This window comes from Protopterus annectens, chromosome 1.part2 (assembly GCF_019279795.1).
Source record: "Protopterus annectens isolate FY-2018-M chromosome 1.part2, PAN1.0, whole genome shotgun sequence".
Lineage (NCBI taxonomy): Eukaryota > Metazoa > Chordata > Ceratodontiformes > Protopteridae > Protopterus > Protopterus annectens.
In genome coordinates, this window is record NC_056727.1 from 948524339 (window position 1) to 948544828 (window position 20490).

The following is a 20490-nucleotide window of genomic DNA, read 5'->3' on the forward strand; positions in this document are numbered from 1 at the left end:
TCAACCCCAGTCATACGGATGGGACTGAATCCATCACCTATGCTGCAGTAGCATCTACAGAGGGGTTAGCCATGGGAGCGTGCCCTAAGACCTCGCAGGGACAGCAACGTTTTTTGGACCAGCTACCTGCTCCAGTCAAGAAGCGAGGAGCATGGAGACGCTCCTCGAGCGAGGGCAGGTATCCAGGCAAGAGGAGGAGGACTTACGAGTGACTTTTGATCACAATAGTGGTATTGTTTTTAATCTTTCATCACATTCTTTAACACAAGATGAGTTGTATGTGTTAAACACAGGTCTTACCTTTGTGCCCGGCAGGGCAAGTGGTTTTAGTGATGTAATGTTAGATATTATGTTGTTTTGTAGAACATAAGCTTTAAAATGTATTTTTGGCAATGGTAATGATTTAGGGACCACTTTAAAACTACCTAGTAGTTATGTGCCACCCTTTTCTCCAGCTTTAAACTTGTTTATCAATAGCTGTGAGAATGATTTACAAGAGTATTTTCAAAGGGGAGGACTACATAAATACCATAACTTAACGCGACCTCAGCAACAAGCCTTACATAATTTGGGCTCTAATAACAATTTGGTTATAAAGACGGCTGACAAAGGGGGTGCCGTAGTGGTGATGGACACCACTTTTTACCAACAGAAGATTCAGGGGTTATTATTAGATAGGAAAGTCTATGTTCCACTCAACCCTATAGGTGTTAAGATGCTAGTGGATGAAGTACACAACAGCTTGAGGCGGTTAAATTTTGATATGTTAATAAGTGATGAGATGCTACAATTTCTTTGGATAGAAAAAGCTGTTATACCTATTTTTAAAGCCCTGCCAAAAATCCACAAATCAGTAGAAGATCCCCTGTTCAGACCCATTGTCTCGGGCAGAGGCTGGGTCACGGAGCACATTTCCATCTGGATAGAATATACACTTCAACCACTTCTAGATAGAGCAACCTCTGTGTTGAAAGATACAGGTGATTTCCTTAGAAGGGTAGGTAGGTTTAACTACAACAAGCCACAAGGAAATCTTTTAATGGTGACGCTGGATGTCCATAACCTTTTTACTGTGATCAGTAATGACTTTGGTATCCAAGCCATAGGTGGGGTCCTGAGTGACTTGGGTGAAGAGGACAACAAAATATCCTTGGTTAAGGTGATGCTGGCCCTGGTCTTAGAGAATAATGTCTTTATAGGGGACAAGCAAATATATAGACAAGCACAGGGGGTAGCTATGGGCACCCCCTGTGCTAATACATACGCTAACCTGGTCCTTTGGTTTTGGGAGAAAGATGTAATTTTAGAACATCCACTATGGAAACAACATGTGTATATGTATACACGTTTTGTAGATGATGTTTTTTTTCTTTTGGAGGGGTGATGCAGACATGTTAATAGATTTTGTCAGCTACCTACACTCCACCACATCTTTCCTTAGATTTAAGTTGAATTTCTCTGACACCAGCATAGATTTTTTGGATGTCAGTATCACACAAACTAGTAATGGTTTTTCATCGAAGTTATTCAGAAAGGATTGTTGGAAGAACAGTTTGCTGTGCTTTGATAGCATGCATCCCCGTCATATGTTTCCCAACATAGTTCAGGGCCAGGTAGGCAGAATATCTAGGATATCAATGAATGATATAGAGTATGAGAAAGATATAGAGTCCTTGAAGCAATGTTTTTTGGACAGAGGATACAATGAGGGGATGATTTGTGAGGTCATTAATGATAGTAGGCAGAAAAGGGATAGTAAATATAAACCATGGATCAGACAAGAGCATGCTGAAGCTAAGGCCAAAGTTCCACAGAGATATACAAAAAGGGAACCTAAGTTGTTTGTCACCTATAGTAGTAATACCAAAGATATAAAAAATATAGTTTTTAACAACTGGAACATCTTAAGAAGTAACAATAAGTTAAAGGGCCTAATAGGAACTAGACCCAGTTTTGGATACAAGAGAAATAAGAATTTGAAGGACATCCTTTGCACTGAAAAGGCTTTTACTACATCCAATTCATTTAAGGATAGCCCAGGCAGTGTTCCCTGCGGCTTATGTAAAGCCTGTCCATCCATTAATAAGAATGCAACTTTTAAACATCCTGTTACTGGAAAGTTGTACCACCTTAAGGCAAGGGCTACTTGCAGGACTAGTCACATAGTTTATTTGGCTACATGTGAACAGTGCACAGCATATTATGTTGGGAAGACCAATAATATGTTTAAGATCAGAATTCTACAGCATCTTTCCAATATTAGAAATAAAAATGTGCACAATGCTCTTTATAGGCACATTGAACAGTACTCCACACACACTTTCAGCTTTAGGGCTGTGGTTAACGTAAGGTTAAATAATAGGGGAGGGGACATAAGGTTGTTGACAGAATCCCTTGAATCTAAATGGATTTTGGAGCTGAGGGCTCATAGGAGCCCAGGGTTAAATGACATGGTTCCTTTGAAACCCGCCCTACAAAAAAGGCAGGTAGTTTATTGATTGCTGATTGGTTGGCTTTTAATTTAAAATAATGGTAATGTTTGTCCTTTTTTATCTGATGAAGGTTATCACACCCGAATGCGCTTATCCTTGGCTGTTTTGGTTGTTTTAATAAAAGAAGGAGTTAACCCAGCAGGGTCCTGCCATTCTTTTCTCTTTTTTGCACTTTGCAGTTAAGCCATGATAAAGGACAAATTATTATTCCATGAATAAAAATCCAAAGGAGGATATTTCAGCGTAAATATATTTGCAAGTATAGAAAATGCCTGGAACAACCTCATGTTGATCAGGATCAAACGCATAAATGGTTAAGGACAGGAGAATTCAAACCAAAGGATGAAACGTTAATACTGGCAGTCCAAGATAGTGGATTACATACACGTTGGTTTACCAAGTCCATTGAATATGTGGGAGTAACACACAAATGTAGGTTTTGTAAAACAGAACTGGAAACAGTTGCACACCTTGCTGCTGGTTGTAACATACTAATGGCAGAAGACTGTATTCTGAAATGTATTATAATGTGGCAAGACTGTTGCACTGGGGATTGTGCAAACATTATAATATTAAAGTAGCTGAAAAACACTGGAAACATGAGCCACGAAGCATCATAGAAAATGATGAAGTCTATATTGTATGGGATCACCCATTACCAACAGTTCAAAAGATAGATGCAAGAAAAACAGATATACTGGTCCATGAAAAGAAGACAAAAGTAGTCTTGATCATTGAAATTGCTACATCCAGTAATTACAGTGTCTTGCATACAGAGAGACACAAACTCATAAAATATCAGGATTTGCAAGCAGAAACAAGAGCAATGTGGAAGAACGATACCCAGACAGTTCCAACAGTAGTAGTAATAGGTCTTATAAAAAGAATCTACAATCATATTTAGATATGTTATTGATACACGTAACTGCACAAAGAATTGCAGAAGGAGTCATTACTGGGCACATTGCGGGTGCTGCAAAGAACACTTCTGGCTGACATCAAAGACTGAAAAAATACTAATTTCAAGAACTTTAATCATACTTTGACTTAGGAATGGGGTCCATTCCCATCATGGTAATAGAAACCCAAAATAATTTGGAGAAATTAAAAAAAACATTATATTCATAAAGTAGTAGAAAAACAAAGCCAAAAAAGGAGTAGTAGAAAAACAAAGTCAACAAAGGACTACAGAAAGGTGATTTTTACCAACAGGAATGACTGCTACTACAGAAGAGTACAGTCATACAGAAAAATGCAAGAGGGAGCTGGAATTTACTGGAGAAAACTAGCAAAGGGATCCAGGTACTGGGAGCGAATAACTAGGGAGGGAAACATATTAAGGTGGAGTAAGGCCAAGTAGAAGTTTGGAAGGCAGGTTAGAAACTGCCTTTAATACTAATGACTGATAGAATACAGGCAAAGAGAACGGGATGCTGGAGTGATAAGTGAAAGACTAGCTCTGATAGAATGTTTACTTCAATCTAACACAGAAGCAGCTGTTAAAAAAAGAAATAATTAGTAAAGTATATAAAATATTTTGTGATAACTGTAACATTCAATGAGAAAAGCTTGCAAAAGATTAGGAAGAGAGATTGGAAAAGCAATTTACCAAGGAAAAAAATTGTATGGCTCCCAAGTATGCAACAAAGTCCAGAAGGTTTAGGATTTTTGCTCAAAAGTGTTTTGCATTGATATTTTTATACATTAAGCAGAATTCAGGAAAAAAGCAAATGCTGGAGATGCGATGGGAAAGAGAGAGATAACTGAGAACATGTCTTTTGGGAATGTAACAAGTTGGCAGATTTTAAAAATTCCCTAAAGAGTATTTTGACAGAAATGTTGGGGGAGCAAATCATTGTACAGGTGTGTAAGTAAACTTACCATAACAGTAGATGTTTGAATGTTCTCTGCAATAGCCTTAGCTATATGAGTTATGACCTGCATTGGATATAACAGCCGGCCACCTTCCACACGCCAAAACCATTAATCAGCTTCAGCTGAGCTGAATAAAAAGACAGGTTTGCGGACAAAGCCCTCCAGAGCTGTCATGCCAACAGAGAAAAGGAGGCTGAACACTGAAAGGACAATGCTGGAACAACAAAAAAATAAATGTCTACACCTTAGCATAAACAACACACCAGAAAACGAGGATGGAGGGAGGAAGTGGCTACTGTTAGCCGCGATCATTCAAACATTTACTGTTATACTAAATTTACTTACACAACTGTACTATATTTATCATATTGATCATTACTGCAGTAGCCTGAGCTATATGGGTAGATTACCATAGCATAGTGCATTTGAGAGGTGGAAGGAGAAGGTCCAGGAGCCTCTGGAGACTAGTCCTAGCAAAGCCTGATCTAGACCTACAGAAGGAATCAGGCTTGTAATGCTTTGTAAAAGTATATACAGAGGACCAGGTTGTTGCTTCTAGAATACTTTTAAAATCCAACCCCTTCCAAAAAGTCATAGATGAAGCCAAGGCGCTGGTAGAGAGGGCCTTGACCCTGCCTGGAATAGTTTTGTTGTGATTAGTATAACAAAAAGTTAGACAACTAATCTCCTTTAACACCGGTTATCCCTTCCTCTCATCTTCAACAAGAAGTGAACAACTGAGACAAAGATTTGAAACATTTAGTTCTGTCAAGATAGTATTTGCATTGTCTGTGGACATCCAAGGTATAGAGTATCCTTTCTCCCTCATTTTTAAGTTCAGGGAAGAAAACTGGAAGATAGGTAGTTTGGCTCAATGTAAACTCAGATACTAGTTTAGGCAAAAAAGTAGCATTAGTTCTCAAAGAAACCCTGTCTCAGTGGAAAATGAGATAGGGTTGACTCACCATAAGAGATTGCAACTCAGATGCTCTGCTTGCAGAGATCAGAGCAATCAGTAAAACTATTTTCAATGTTAAGAGCCTCAAGTCAATCAAATGGAGCAATTGTTAACTTCTCTAACACAAAAAGATCCCAAAGAAGGGTCACCAGTTTTCTTGGAGGTCTCTTATACAAAACCACTTTCAAAAACATCTTGACATTAGAATGCATTGAAAGAGGAGGATCCATGGGCAAACATGCTGAAAGGGCCGATAAATGACAGAGGAGTAAGAAAGACCATAGGATAGTAACTTACACAGATACTGTAAAATAAGAGCAACTAGCCCTGAATGGGTGCTGGTTATATTGTTGGCACCACCTAGAAAACCTTTTCCATTTGGTAATATATGACTTTCTAGTAGCAGGCTTTATTGCCTCCATTAGTGCCTGCTCTATGTCTTCAGTAAACGGGTACCTAAATGGAATTAAGGTCCTAGTATCCAGGCAGTCAAATTAAGTAGATAGGGGTTGGGGTGTATCAAACACCCCGATCTTATGTGAGTAGATCCATTCTGTGACAAAGTTTTTGGCAATTGCCCCTGACCATTTCTAAAAGAAGGGAAAAACACTGTTGCCTGGGCCAAAAGGGAGTCACCACAATGACATTGGCGGATCTTTCTGAATCTGCAAAAATACCATAGATATCAATGGAAAGGCGGGAAAATCATACAGAAACATTCCTGTCCATGGAAAATAAAAGGCATCTGTCTCTCAGACCTTCTTGCATGGAGACCTGAAGCAGAATCTTGCCAGCTAATTGTTCAGAGAGGAGGCAAACAGGTCAACTTGAGGAACTTCCCACAGATGTATCAAATCTTGAAACACCTCCTGATCAGGTTTTCATTTGTGAGGATCTGCCCTTGTCCTGCTAATCTAGTCTGCCACACAGATTTTTCTCTGACAGAATGTAGAATTCCTGAACAGTGATTGTGTGCTGTGAAGTTATATCCAAGTTAACATGGCTAGCCTGCAGAGGGGGTATGAGATAGTTCACCCTTGCTTACTGCTGTACCACACAACTGAAGTATTGTCTGTAACAACGTGAAGAAGTCCAGGGACCAATTGAATGTCATGATCAGGGCAAGCATCTCTTTCATATTTATGTGCTTGCTCCTGTCCTTGGTGTCCTACACACCTTGCACTTTTATCCCTCCTGAAACTGCTCCTCAAGCAAAGTCTAAGGTGTCTGTGGTGACTAACTGCTTTGGAACAGGGAGGTGGAAGGAGAGACCCAAATGTAAGAATATTTGCTGTCTCCAGCAAGTGATTTCTCTTCTGGCAAACCCCAGCACTGTGATTAGAAAAGACAAAGGATGCTGCTGCTGGTACCAAACAGACTTCAGATAACATTGTATCTTTTTCATGTGGAGTCTTGCCAGGGGTATATGAGAATCATAAATGCCAAGAGATCCAAACTCCTATGGTATTCCTTCACAGTGACTGAAATCTGAGTGGAAAAATGTAAAAAAATATAGATATAGATATAGATCTACATCTATTTTTCCTGTGGAACAAAATATATTTGAAATGAGGTGTCTAGTTAACACTTTGGGATTACAATATTGTGTAAAGTGGTCAAAAAAGACTTTTGAATGTTTTCTTGGAATCCCTGTTTATGTAAGAGATCTCTCTCACCCAAGTGAGAGATTCCTGACCCTTTGAAAAAGACTCTGCATAGATAAGCAAATTGTCTAAACATGGAAAGATGTGGATACCCTGTAGCCTGCAATGAATCGTAACTCAAGCTAGATATTTTGTGAGCAGTCTCAGTGCAGTGGATAATCCAAAGGGTAAGGCAGAAAAACTGATACAGTGATCCACACACACACAAAACCTTAAGAAACGTCTGAAGTCTGGATGAATAGGAATATGATGATAAGCATCTTTTAAGTTTAATGTTACCAGAAAACTTGAGAGAGGAAAAACAGGTAAAAGGTTATGAAGTGGCATTATTCTGAATTTGGGCATTATTGCAAACAGATTTAGGAAAGAAAGATCAACAACTAGTCTCCAAATATTTTCTTTCTTCACCACTAGGAATATCCTCCAATAAAAACCTTTCCCACCTGGTACTATCACTCCTTGGGATAGCATGTGATGAAGAACTGGCAGAAACAAAAAATCTGACGTGAAGGATGAGGAACGACACCTGGAAAGTTGGAATTTCCTTTCACTTCCATATATAAAGTTGAATGATTTCCAGAACCCATTTGTCTAAAACCATCTGCTCGCAAAGAGAAAAATGGAGATTAAGACTTTATGGAAGAAAATAGAGGCATGGGTCAGGGGGTGGCACAAGGTCTCTAAAATAGTCATTCAGACTTGTTGGACTGTCCTTAGATTTAAGAGGTCTGATGTTTCTTTTTTGGAACCCCCTTGCCATTTCTTCTTAAATGTCTGTTAACCTGCATTTTGTTGAGACTTGTTTATTCTGCTTTTGCCAAAACTGGATGAAAGATTTGAAATTCTCTTAGACAATTTGGAAAAGTAGGGCTGAAAAATCTTAAGGGATTCCCTATATCAGCTTACCCCTTTCATCCGACTTTTTGATCACCTCTGCAGCAGAGGGGAAAAATGCAAAATCTCTATCCAAAGGTGGATGTAAAAAATCTCATTTTAACATCATCTGGAAGATTCTGAAAATGCAGCCCTGCAAATCTCCTCAAAACTGTACCAGTAGACAGAGCCCTAGAAAAATTATCAACAGAGCCATACACCCACTGCAAACAATGAGTAGTGAAATGTGCAATCGAAGAAACTAAATAATTTTAAGCAAATTTTCCTCACAAGACAAAACTGCAGGTAGAACGTTCATCATATTTTCAAAATTAGTTATAACAAACTTTAACATATGAGCTTGACAACTGAAAATCAAAGTTGCAGAAGTGTACATTTTTCCTTATACTTAATAATTTCCCATCCCTATCAGAAAGAGTAGGATTGGAATGAACTAAGTGCTTAGCAGCAGTAGAATCAACTAAAGCTATAGCTGTTGGGTCACGTTTGAGAACAGTGTATACAAATTTAAAAGACTGAGAGACTTTATAAATCCTATCTGCTTTTTACAGGCATGTGGATGACCATCAGGAAAACTGCAGGGAGTGACACACACATTTTCTAATGTAGACAGGCAGACAGAATAGGAGGAATGTGTGTAGGTTCTGGAAAATCCTTCTGTAACAACCCATAGTATTTTCCAAGGGACTGAGAAACCTCAGTGTTCACCCACTGACAACACAGTGCGCATTCTAGCAATAGTCTTAGAGAAAAAGAAACTCTCACAGGGAGAATTAAAATATGAGTTCTCCTCTGTGTCTATATCAGAAATTTGTCCCTTCACGTTCCTATTCTTATTCAGAATCTTGAATTTCTCCAGGAAAAGAGTTGTATCTCTTTCTTTTACCAGAAACTACTTTACAGGAAGGATCAACAGCATGAATTAAGCCCTAATCCAGACCCAGGAAACTACTCCTGTCCAAAGAACTTTATAGAGGAGTAGATGTATACTTAGTTTTCTGTTTCTTTTTGACTGTAAAAATGGGGTGAACCATGTTACTAATGACAGCAGCAGCTTCACCAGGGATCGGCACAGCATTCTGACACAACTAGGAAGCCTTCCTTGTTCCCTCACCCAGGACCGACAAGAGTGGCTCTCTCTTACTCAGACAGGGGACACCAACAGCCACAGAAGATGTGGCTAACCCTTATTCCATAGTGGCTGTAGATGCTACATCAGAGGGAACCAGGGTAAAAGATGAGTATTCTAAGGTACAATGAATTACCAAAAAAGAGTCAACCACCTGTGGCTGAGACAATTTGTTAGCCTGCTGTGGTTAAAAAGGCTGTTTGCTTAACTTTTTCTTTTTGTGACTGGAAGGAGGATGAACAGTAGGACTACTAGTTTGTTCCATGGTCAAGCCGAAAATGGTGCCTGTTCCCCAGGGAAGACAACTAACAAATGCAGATCAAAACTACTAGTCTTTAAAAGTCACTTTTTGACAAAAACAACACACAGTAAAAAAACACTTTAGAAAACACTTTGCCAGCCCAGCAAAAGTAAAATAAACACAATTTCTCCACAGAAAAATGGTTTCCAGTTACTTTACACAACTTTTAAACTTACAAGAAAAAAAGCACTCCCATTTAATAGTACAACATTGTCTCGTGACAATCCATTAAAACACAAAACTCCTAGCTTAAAATACAGGAAAGTAACAAAATATCAAAATGAAGTTTTTTTTTCCCAAAAGGAACTTATTTGCTCAGCAAAGGAACAGCACAAGCTGACCGTCGATCCTCAAAAGCCTCAGAGGGGCATACTCTCCGACAGAAGTAACTCTATGAAGGGCTTGGTGCCCAAACTTTTAGTCATTTTTAGCTGCCTGACAGTTTCAGCATGTGGAAGATGCTTTGAAGTTTTGTAAGCAAGCCACCTGTTATATCCTTTGCAGGATATAACCCATATAGCTGAGGTTACTGCAGCAGTGATCAATATGATGAACGTCAATGGGGTTTTGTGGAGGGAAGCAAACATTTGACAACATTAATATAACAATGATGATCCAGAGGGAAGCAGAATGTAAGAAAATAAAACTATTGTTGGTGGGTCTTGATGCAGAGAAAGCATTCCAAAAGTAAGTTAGGATTTTATGACCAGGGCAATGGAAGCATTTGTATCCCCTGATACAATAAAATAAAGGTAATTAGGGGGATACATCAAAGATCAGAGGCAATAATTAAAGTGGGAGGGGTCCTCTTTGATAAGTTCTGTATGAAGAGAGGAACCAAGCAGGGTGTCCTTTTTCCCCTTTGTTATTGGATTTATGTTTAAAGCTATTGGCAAAGAAAATAAGGAACACAGAAATTCAAGCATATAATTGGTATGGTAATCAGGAAAAGTTGCCTTTATTTACATATGATATTATTTTGTACCTGATAAATCCAGAAAAGGACAGCTCAATGTTGTCGAACATTCTGAGACAGTTTTGAGTCTTTTTGGCATATAAAATTAATAAAGATAAAGCAAAGGCTATAGCCATAAATTATGCACCCAGACATGAATTGTTTCAGCAATACTCATATTTATGGGGACACAATAAGATGACATATTTAGGAGTATGGATTAAAAAGATTTCTGTTATGACATCTATGGATATGTGAAAAGAGACTAAACAAAAGATAACACAAAAAATCAAAACCTGAAAGCACTTGTTTATAGATATTGATAGTAAGATACAAGCAGAGAAAATGTTTTAGTCTCTTTAGTTTCACATACAGGTCAGGCATATTTTTACCAACCAGAGACAAAGTTGTGGACAATTCTTAATAAAGAGTTGAAGGAATTTATCTGGTAGGGGAAGAGTGCAATGGTTAAGTGGGTGAAGTTGATCCTTCCAATAGAAAAAGTGGTTTAGGATTACTTGGTTTGAAGGGATATTTTAGAGCTACACAACTAAGGCTCATTTACATAACACAAGCAGAAGGTTATAATTCAAAGTAGAAAGGGATGATGATGAAACAGGGGAAATATTAAAGAAATAATGATAAAGATTTTGGATGCAGATCCTTAAGGAGAATAACAACAGCCGTATTGTATTGTTTCTTTCGGCTTTTCCCGGTTAGGGGTCGCCACAGCGGAACTCCGGTCCGCTAATGATTGGTAGTTGATTTTTACGTGCCAAGTTACCAGCCCTGACACACAACCTTCAACGAAGATAAGCCCATTCACGCATATCTCCATGCAGAAGACGCTCTAGCTGAGAATCAAACCGGACAACGTCTTACTGTGAGGTGACAATGCTACCGCAGCACCACCACCGCAGGTTAACAACAGCCGTATACATTATTAACAACAGCCATATACAGTATTATATTAATAAAGAAGTAGAAAGTATTCTAAGCCAACATGGGACTGGAGAAATAAGATTCTGCAAATAGGGATGGCTGCAATTAGGGGTACAAAGAACAGGTAATAGGGGGCAGAATTTGCTGGAGAAAACTGGCATTGGAACTAAGGAATTGGGAGCAAGCAGCTAAACAGGGAAAGGTAACAGAGTGAGAAGAGGCCAAGAAGACATGTGAACTGCAGGCTAGAGACTACCTTCCCTATCAGGGACTGAAATCAGAGTATAGGCAAAGAGGAGAGGGGAATCCTTAATGAAAGACCTGCTCCGGTAGAATTTTTAGTTAAGCCTAGAACATAAGCTGTTGTTAAAAAACTGGATAATTTGTAGGACATACAAAATATTGCACAATAACTATAGAAATCAATTAGTAGAGGTTAGAAAAGGTTGGAAAGAGAGACTGGATAAGCAATTTGTGAGGAAGCAATTGGAGGGCATGTGTACTGCTTCCAAATATTCAACAGTCTTGAAGATTTATAATTTTTGCTTGGAAGTATTTCATAAGTATTTTACTTTTTACACCAAGAATACTCCAAAGGATGTTTCCTCAGGCAGGTGGCAAATATTTAAGGTCTGGTGGAGAAGAAAAAGGAAACTGGTAACATATGTTTTGGGAGTACAATGAGTTGGCAGACTTTACTCCACATTGTAAAAATACACTGCTAATCAATAGCGGACCGGTGATCCGCTGTGGCGACCCCTAATTGGGAAAAGCCAAAAGTCCTATTAATGAGTTGGCAGACTTTGAAAATTCCCTACAGAGTACTCTGCCAGAAAAACTGGGTGGGGAAAATTGGCATAACTACGATTTTTTTTTTTAGCTGGAATGCAAGATCTGAATTATCTAGTCATAGTAAGGTCTTGTTAAGTTTAATTCTGGTGGCTGACAAAAAAAGCAATTACTAGAAAATGGAAATCAAAATCTAAACCAACTGTATATGAAGTAGTGAATATTGTAACAGAGATAAAAGAACTGGGAGTTTAATCTTTAGAAAAGTATAGGAGCAAATTACATGGAAAAATGAAAATTGTAGGAATAATACATGCCAAATAATGTTTTGGAGGAAGAGTGAGTTTTTAAGGGAAGGCAGGAGCTAATCAGTTCACTCTCCACCAGACCTTAAATATCTACTTCTCTGAAGTCCAAGCCAACACGAAGGGACTCTGGCTGACAAAGTTCGCAGATGATTGCAAGTTGGGAGCTATTATTAACTCCCCAAGTGATGTTGATATCCTACAGAAAGGCCTCACCGAGACCAATGACTGGTGTCAGAACCATGGCCTTAAGCTCAATGCCAAAAATGTGTCGTCATCCCCTTTGGGAAAAACCCGGTTCCCATGAATTACCACATCAATGGTAGTCCACTGAACACAGAAGGAGTTATAAGAGATCTGGGAACACAGGTTGACAGCAACCTCTCTTTTGATCACCACATTGCCAGTGTGGTCAGAAAGTCCTTCTATGTGGCGCATCTCATTACTAAGGATTTTGCATCCAGGAAGAAAGAGGTCATTGTCTCCCTTCCCTCATTAGGCCATTCCTCGAGTACAATGCCCCATTTGGCATGTACCTCACTAGACACCTGCAACAACTGGAGAGGCCACAAAAGTGCCTCACAAAGTACCTTACAAAGAGGACTGTTTGTTTGTGTCTTTCGGCTTTTCCCAGTTAGGGGTCGCCACAGCGGAACTTACTAGGCCTTGAACACTTGTCCTGTATAGACAGACTCAAAAAACTCCAACTATTCTCTGTCTCATATCGCCTACTTAGAGGCGATCTCTGCTTGACTTACAAAGCCATGTCTGACCCAGCTCTGTTAGAAATGCTACATCTAAAGAGATCCCAATCCCTCCACACCACATGCTCCAAAGACCTCAACCTCATTACCACAATCAACAGAACATGCTGGAGGGACAGGTTCATAACCCAGAGACTGTCCATGCTATGGAATAGACTTCCCATGCATGTCAAACAGAGCACCTCACTGGCCCTCTTCAAGAGAAATATTGATGAGTGGATGGGAAATAGAAAATTCACCCTGGGGATCACTCCAAGGGCTCTACTCGACAGACGCACTGGGAACTAAGGTCGCCAGGGTAATCCTATGGGCTAGGCTTGTAAAGGCTCCAGGGCCATTAGCCTAGTACACACCTATGAACCTATGTAATGTTGGATTGATGATCATTGTACAAAAGAATATATGATGTATAATGTCTGCAACTGTGAACACATTAACATGGTTTCTTTTCTTTTATATAACTGTATATTTGCCTAAGTGACAGTTCAATAGAGGTGTTAAAAAAATAAATAAATGCAAATTGTGGGTTCAATACACACAGAACAATGTTCTGGATGAGGGTTTAGGTTTATGGGAAGGCATGAACTGAGCAATTTATGTAATGCTGAACTGATGATAGCTATAAAATATTTGCAATGTATAATGTATGCAACTGGAAATATGTTAATATGGTTTGTTTTCTTTTATATTAATGCATGTTTGCCTGTATCTTAAGTGATACTTAAATGTGTTAAAAATAGTATATATATATATATATATATATATATATATATATATATATATATATATATATATATATACATATATAAATATTGGGGGAGCAAATAGCTGCAATTAAGGAAATTATTTTTTGAGCTAGGATACAAGATCTGAATTGCCTAGACATAGTAAGGCCATACTGAGTTTATTTTATTGGCTGCCAAAAATGAACTTACTAAAAAGTAATCTGGATGGTGTAGGTAGGCCAGGATGGGTTGGACAAGGGGGGGGGGGGACAGGTAATATGCATGGGGGACATGGGCAGCACGGGGTGCCATTTAGCCCTTCAACTCCATTGCACCTAATTCCAGCTTCTCTGGCCTTTCAAACATCAAACAGTTTTGAACTGCCTTACCTTGGGACCTTTTAGTGCCAATATTAAACAGCCGACAAACAGAAATACTCTTGGGCATTAATAGATCAAACACTTCAGGTGTCTGCAGAGATAATTTGTTTTCAAAAGTGATACTTAATGATAGAAGGTACAACACCAAGAACGAAAGCTCACATAAGACACAGCCTGAGAAGAAAAATGGATTTCAGAATTCAAAATACTGGAGCATTACTTAGTGAAAAAAGAAAGAAAGAAAGAAGACATGACTAAACACTGAATGATGCTCAAAATTTTTAAAATTTTCCTCACAACAAAGAAACAACTTCCAAATTAATATAACGCGTATGAAATGAATTGTCTGTTGTGGCATACATTACATGAAAGTCTAAGAAATAAGATCTAATGTTCCATAGATGTAACAATACTCATTTTGAACCTGTGCTGTTAAGGATTATACACTTCTGTAACATGCTTTTTAGAAATCAGAAGACAGTTTTTACCTTAAAAAGAAACCCAAAAATGTGGTTTGTGACCCATACAAAGCTTGACAGCTTTGCTAAAAGATGTGTGCTTGACTTGCCAAATATGGCAAAATGCAGCAAACTGCACCTAGGCATAAACATATAATTTTTGTTTCAAAACCGATAAAAATATAAGAGCTCATTTACCCATTTTATAGCAACAAAACTTAAAAAAATAATATTTAAGATACAGTAATAACAATAACAGGACTGACTTGGGAAAAATAGAGCACTGCCATTCAAGCACTTGCTTCTCCAGTGAGTCAATCAACATTGCTTAAAAGTGGCCATGGAAAATTTCAACCTGCACCTGAATGTTACTGGCCTGGCATGCCCTGCTCAGAGATCCCTTAGGGAAAGATCTGTAAGCAGCTAGTCTGTCTCACAAAAATAGCAACGGCTCCTGCCATCAGTGATGCATTCTTGATCTGTCAATAACAGATGCATCTCAGTCAGGGAAATCAACACATTTTTGGCCATAGGAAAGATGAATACAGTGCAGTATGGTTCATCTTAAAAAGATTTTAGGGTATTATCTTGTTCCAGCCATCAAAACAGTCAACTTCAAGTAGATGGTTGTCTTGTTCTGCGACATGCTTAAGTAACAAAAATGTGCCTAGGTGTAAGAGGACTATAGACAGGGAGCAGGAGCTACATACATCCTGGAAGTCATAACAATAATGACCTAATACAATACACTCACAAGAAAGAAAAAGTGAAGGGAGCACTGTGATGGTCAAATTAAGAGAAAGTAGTGGCAGAAAAATGTATACTCTGCATAGGTTTTTACAGAAAAGTGGTATTCAGCCTGATAAGTCTAAAGTCACCTTACCATCTAGGTTTATTAGAAAGGTTAAGAGACAAGCAAAGAGAAAGTTTACCCTTGCTAAGCACAATAAAGTCTAAGAAAAAAGTTCTTAAAATACCAGCAAAATATATAAGAACAGTGGAGACACTCAAAACAATGATAATTTCATCACGCTCAACTATTCTGTGAATGTCAACACCCTCAACAGTTGTTTCTCCTTGACATACCTAGTAGACTTGGAGCACCACATGCAGCACACATAAAACTGCCCACTACCTAATGCTGCATTAGTGGCACAAAATTATTTCTTCACAAAAGAGGACATGCATAATTTTAAAGCCTTTATTATCAACAACATAGATGATTCATTTATCAAGTAAAAAAAGTCTTCTATAAAAAGTATATCTTCACCATATCTCTTTAACCCATCCTTTAGAAAGGAAATCAGAATATAAATTGAAAAGAGAGCTGTACTATCTTACCCTACAAAGTCACAGCAGTTAAAAAAAACAATCTACAGATCTATAAGTCTTACCTTTCAAACGTCTGTGACACAAACTTGGTTAATGAAATACACAAACTAGTGCAAATTTAATGTTCCTTATACTTCTGCTCTAAACTCTACAAAGTTAAATTTCTTTCTGAAGAACATTTTTGGTGTTCTACTAAGTGATTTACTTTACATTCTGCAAAATGTGCTGCTGTTACTTTAGCAAAAATCCCAAGTAAAATAAATGCTTATTTAAAGGATTCTAAACTGACTATCATCAATAAAATTAAGGACCTTGCAATACTGATGTGAGAAAATGTGAACCTTAAATATAATGCACTGTTAATAAAGAAGAAAACAAACTGAAAATGTAGTTCTGCTAATAAAATTGTTATTATCTACAGATACAACAAGGCAGACCAAAATGTAAAAAGTGTTTGAAGACCTATCCCTGAACATAGCTCCTATTTTTACTGCTATTCTACAGCTGGTCCTACTTTTTTGAGACATTCCAAAATATTCTACTAGACGAGATTCTATCACCTCATAAAACAGGGATATCCTGATAAAGTGAAGGGCTTAAAACTACATAATGAAACTTACAAACTTAGAATGGGTTTGTTAGGCTCATAAGTCCATTATGAATGAAGAACTCAAAGCTGTACTGAGCTTACATTTACTCAGTAATTACACAAGTTACAGATGTGAATATACAATATTCTATTGGCTACTAACAAATCTACAAAGACAGACTGGTTTATTACTCAATCTGCAGATGAGATTTCCCAGTTTATATTTGTGCTTTAGGCACTTTAAGTGGCTTTACAAAAGGCTTAGGCTTCTGAAAGGAAATACTGCCAATACATCAAGGAAACTGTTTTTCTCAACTGCCTTTGTGCTGTGAACACAGTATATAGTCAGTTGTAAACTTCAGAAACTAATTAATGATCAGACTCTTCTAAGACCTAACTAATAGAAAAATTGGTACTTACGTATTATCGCAACCACATTCTGAACAGGAAAAATGGCTGTTTTCCAAGCCATAGTCCTGTCGATCAATGTAGTCAAAAGTTTGTAATGACGAGAATATAACACTCCTAACCACTACTTCTTTCTAGCTATCTACACGATAAATATATTTACTTGTTCTGTTTTTCCTCAAGGGTAGTTGGGCGGAGAAAGCGTGAATGTGGTAACACCCTAATGACTTTTACCCATTTGTCCGTGCTACTTGTTTCAACCAATAATTTTTGAAATCCATGACATCAGTTACATAGACATTTACATTTCTGTACAGAGAAGTAGCTTGTCAGTTCCTAAATTTGCTGGTGAAATCCCAATCTGTTATCCTTCATGACATTTATGTGACTGCAAACCTTTTTTGCACCAAGTAACTTTATAATGACAGTGTTTAAAAATTTTTCCCATGCCATTTTTGCCTTTCTGTGTAATTGTCTAACAAAGCAGGTGAGAAGTGTCTGTAGCAACATCACAATGCTGCAAAAGTTTATAAGCCAGAAATGAAATTACTTTGGCTAAAAGCATTTACAGAACAGCTTTTGAAATGGATTCCAATTAAGTAAGATACATACATATTCTGATATCGCCTGCTACAATTACAATATCAGGTAGTGATGCTGGAATGTGGTTGCGATAATACGTAAGTACCAAAAAGATTTCATTATCTCATTCACTGTACGGTGAAAGACTTCTATCACCATAAGTTTGGCAGTGGGTAATCTTGTCTCACCAAATTCTTGAAATTCTAATGTCGTCCAGAAGAACTTGGGCTTGTGCTTCACTGACATCATTTACCAAAATCTGGAAATGTCCTGCAGATAAGTATCAGAGTAAGCTGCTGTACATTAAGGTGGACAATTATTGACAGCAACATTCAAAATCTGAAATGCATGGTCTCTGCATCCTCATCAGGAGTAATGAAATAAAGACATATTACACTATTTTTAGCTCTTGCTTGAATGGGGGCAGCATAGACCAACCTATTCATACACATCTAAACTGATCTAATGTAGTTTAAAACAAAATATGTGCAGTAACTGATAATTTCATACTGGCGAAGGGAGTAAATTTTCCAAGCAACAGATCTTTCAAAGTCCGGGAAGTAATGACAATTTATGAGACAAAAGTGGAGTGCACAGGATAGCTCTCAATAAGTTCACTCAAAAAAACAAAGACAGAAATCATCCTAAATTAGGCAATAATTTAATATTAAAATGCTAACCACAACCTGAGCAGATTTTCTTTTCCTCATCCAGAATGCATTTTCTTCCATTGAATATGATTCCTACATTGCTAAACCTCATAAAGTTGGTCTGTGTTGTCTTCTGTTTATTAACTCATCTTTTAACCCTCTTCTAAACTGATTTAGATCTAATCTCTAAGCAAAGAGCTGAATTCTCAGTCTCTCTTGCTGATAGTTATATTTATTCCTTCAGCTACCAAATTACATGTTTTTGCATATTTAGACATTGTCACTGTTTAATTTTCAGTACTTTAAATGTAACTGCAAATTCTGTGTGTGTGTTACATGTACAATGGTAATGTGTCCCACTGTTTTTTTTTTTTTCATATGATGTACCTACTATGTTACTTATGACTTGGAGCTTTTCTCCCTGGACCTCCACTGAAAAATTCATATGTCCAGCTGGACTTTCCTGGTAAACTAATGTAAAATAAATAATAAAAATAAAATGTGACTTAGCTGTTCCTTCCCTTCTATGGCATTTCTGTTATTCAACTTCCACAGACATGCTGAGGCTTACATGAACTCTTGCAATTGGGACTTAGCTGTTAGATAAAATTAGTCATCATTTCTTTGCACCCCGGAACAACTTGTACTGTAAGGTGTTAGTAAGTAGCCCTTCCATTCTTTCCTCTTACTGGAGTCATAAACCTGTTGAATCTGTTTCCTTCCCTTCCCTAGTGAGCTATAAATCTACAAAGTCCCTGGATATTCTCAGCTTTACGCTGTAGTATCAGAGAGTACTTGTAGCTAAAAAGTCAAGGAACCGGATACCATAAACATAAACAGACAAAGAAAGAGGATAGGTCTGTAGAGCTAACCTACCCCTAGACTCTACAAGAACATTTAATTCAAGCATTATGTTGTCACTGAACAAAGGACTAATTAGAGTGGTTTAAAAAATCAACATGGCAACAGCCGCAACACAAACTAGGGAATGTCACTGGAACAGCTAACAGTCTTTCCAGAGAGTCTGAAAGTAAACAGTAATTCTGACACTCTAAGAGCAACTTGAAAAGCAAAGTAATAGTATTGTTTTAACCATTATATTTTCTTTAAATGTACAGTAATACGATTGCTTAAGTTACTATGTATCCTTAAACTGTATTTATCTGTACAAATTGTAAGTTACATGCATCTTATTGTGTTTTTATATAATACTGTTTGTATCTACTAACTGCTTTGAATATTATGTACTATTACACAAACTGCCTTGTGGAACTTTTCTCCCCTGGCCTCCATGGAAATGAATGAATAAATCAATTCTGAGTACTGTCATTATATGGGAATTGGTATAATGTTCTGCATTACAATTCTCTGGGGACATTCAATAAGTGCATTGTGGAAGAGAGAAAGCTAAATCATAAAACAAATGTCAATAAATGCCACCATCAGGTAATTTGGGGTTAAACCCCCCCTCCCCCAAATAGCAAAGGTTTACAGTGTTGCTAGTACTGAGTGGAGCATCATACGAAGACGTGTCTAATACGATACAAACAGGTATATAGTGGTCCTTCATTTACTAAGAAAAAAAGAGCCTCTGTAAAACGAACTCGGACATTACTATCACAAATACAATTTATAACTCAATTGACTGACTAAAATCCTCAGTGTTTACACACCATACATTTTGTTGAGGGACTGGTCAAAGATTTAAAAAGATCAGGGGCCTTCGTGAAAATTAGGGACAGTTGAGAAAGCCATTAACACATCATTACTATTACAAGTTATGTTTAAGGCATAAAGAAAAATACCCGTAAATAAAATATATGGATTTAAGTTTGCCTTCATCCTTTAACATACCGATTTCAATAAACAGGTTTTACTATTCCTTTGCCTCTGTGCACCACAAACCCCAGCAAGCAATTAAATATGTGGTCTAATGAACAGAGAATTTTCGAGCAGCCCGTGCCGCCTGACTAAGGCCCAACTAGCCAGTGGAAAAGCGCTGTCGGCGGGAAAACATAGCCAATCAGCATGCTGATTTGTTGGACGCATTCCATAGCTGTAACCCCCCCCCCCCCCCGACTGTTACCGTTATGGCACCTCGACCCCATGTGCAAAAAAAATGGGAAAAGGGTTGTGGATGGATGGATATTTCATACTTCCTGTGTATGATTTGTCTTTTAGTAAACTGAGAGTGTATTAAATTGTGCGAGGCTTCTGACTCTACTAACGGACACAGTAAGTTTGCTTTTGTGCGGTGAGTCGTAGGGTAGGCATGTGACTGAACTGCAAAGGAAGATT

The 20490-nt window shown here is 37.9% G+C and overlaps 1 protein-coding gene across 2 annotated transcripts in view; it reads right to left on the reverse strand.

Annotated features, from left to right (window-relative positions):
* The window catches only part of SPDYA (speedy/RINGO cell cycle regulator family member A), a 1384696-nt gene extending 1364535 nt beyond the window's left edge, over positions 1–20161 (reverse strand). For both annotated transcript variants that reach the window (XM_044059902.1, XM_044059901.1), the window contains exon 1: positions 20047–20161. The gene's annotated coding sequence lies outside the window, so the exon portion shown is untranslated. The remainder of the gene's footprint in view (positions 1–20046) is intronic.
* Positions 20162–20490: the final 329 nt, after the last annotated feature.